A 961-nucleotide genomic window follows, 5' to 3' on the forward strand; every position below is an offset into this window, starting at 1 on the left:
GAACACATGTTACAATGAAGTAGAGAAATTTGAAAAGACAACACGAAACCGGTTATTTCTCCAAATACAATGTTTATATACCAAAAAAAATTTTATAACATTTTTCTGACATAATTTAAATATATACTTTAACCATGTAACACAAGCCTTCTGTAGTTTTTTCACTCTTATTATCTTTTATATATATATACATATACATATATATATGTATATGTATATTAGACAAAATGAGATAACAAAGCCAAGGCTGTGAGGAGTTATTTATTAAGAAAAAAGATATAGTCTTGCAGCTGTTTCTGGGATATTATGAATATCCCTTCATCAGAGATGATGTGAGATGGTTACATACACACACAGACACATATATGTATGCTTGTATGCATATATATATACGTGTGTGTGTCTTTGTGTCTGTGTTTGTCCCCCCACCATCGCTTGGCAACTGATGTTGGTGTGTTAACGTTCCCGTAGCTTAACGGTTCGGCAAAAGTGAGCGATAGATTAACCACTAAGCTTACAAAGAATAAGTCTTGGGGGTCAATTTCTTCGACTAAAACCCCTTTAATGCGGTGCTCCAGTATGGCCACAGTCAAGTGACTGAAATGTCTAACAGAATAAAAGAATACTGTACGTCCTCTGGGATACAATATGTTTCCACGCGTTAAGTCTTCTTTAGTTTTTTCTTAATACCTGTTTCAGTCATTGGACTGCAGCCATACACACTATACATTGTATAGTATGTAGGAACGTAGTATCCAAAGTGTATGATGACATGAATGATGCAGTCCTCTTGTCACAGGAGAAACTGCAGCTTGGGATGGGACAATCAAAGAACCCCACAAACCCAAGATTACTGTGACCACTAAAGGCACGTGCCCTCGCCCAATTTTTGTTCTCCATTCTGCAGACGCATCTATCTATCTATCTATCTATCTATCTATCTATCTATCTATCTATCTAT

Source organism: Octopus bimaculoides, chromosome 7 (genome assembly GCF_001194135.2).
Source record: "Octopus bimaculoides isolate UCB-OBI-ISO-001 chromosome 7, ASM119413v2, whole genome shotgun sequence".
Taxonomy (NCBI): domain Eukaryota; kingdom Metazoa; phylum Mollusca; class Cephalopoda; order Octopoda; family Octopodidae; genus Octopus; species Octopus bimaculoides.